This window comes from Arachis hypogaea, chromosome 13 (genome assembly GCF_003086295.3).
Source record: "Arachis hypogaea cultivar Tifrunner chromosome 13, arahy.Tifrunner.gnm2.J5K5, whole genome shotgun sequence".
NCBI classification, from domain to species: domain Eukaryota; kingdom Viridiplantae; phylum Streptophyta; class Magnoliopsida; order Fabales; family Fabaceae; genus Arachis; species Arachis hypogaea.
In genome coordinates, this window is record NC_092048.1 from 56,098,184 (window position 1) to 56,099,252 (window position 1,069).

Genomic DNA, 1,069 nt, shown 5'->3' on the forward strand with positions numbered 1-1,069 from the left:
CTCCTAGCCGGTACAATCTAAAGAGATCAATAGCATTGAAATGGTTCTTCAAGATAGTCAGGCAAGTAATATTGATTGAATATAAACTGCATGATCTTATACATTCACACATGCATTCCAAACTGAGCTATATTTTACTATCTTACAGGGAGGGAGGATCCAAGCTTCGGTCCCTAAGGCGTTGGTACGTAGATGGAATGATAACCTTGCTGAGTTCAAGATGTATAAATGTCAAATTTCATTGTTGTAGACAAGAGGGAGAAAACCAAGACAACTATGAATCGGTGGACCTTAAACTTCTCTCACCGAACTGTGGTGCTCTTGGTGGAGAATCCAACTTTCCCACTTCAAGCGTTTCGATTAACGCAAATTCCAGAGTTGTTAAATGCTGACAGGATCGATGACTCTCAATTAGTAGGTGAGGCGAATACATTTCACTTGCTTAGTGTATAACTCATAACTACCTAACAATAAGTTGGATATCGCAGATATTATGGGAAGTGGTTGGAGGAAGATCAGGGAAATCACAATGTAAAAGGAAGGAAACGAAGTGTCTACTATTTTGGTTGAAGATCTTGAGTAAGTTGTGTTCTGAATTATAGTGACACAATATAGCTGTGTTTATAAGATAAATAAGGGTTAAACCTGTTTTAATCAACACTGATTGCATAAGTTATCGTATGGGTGTGTGTTGTTTGGGGAATGGGTTGATCAATACTACCATAGCTAGATGTGGAAGAGTTTGAGCCATTGATGGTGGTCGCAGTTCTTCGACCGAGTAGATGGAATGGTATGAATCCAAACCCTTTATCTTATAGTAAAATAAAGTTAATGTACACATTAAGTAGTATGAAGTTTTCTCATTATCAGCTTTATAAAAATACAGAGAAAACCTCAGTACAGAGTCATTTCGAGACGTTTCTAAGCTACGCAATCAATCCCGATCTCGATGAGGTTCGCGACTTCCGTGACAGTCTGATCCACATTTCAATTTCTATAGATTTAATTTCTTTCACGGTCAGAAGTAGCCAGCATTAAGAAAATACTTACGTTGTACCGCGTAGGAGGC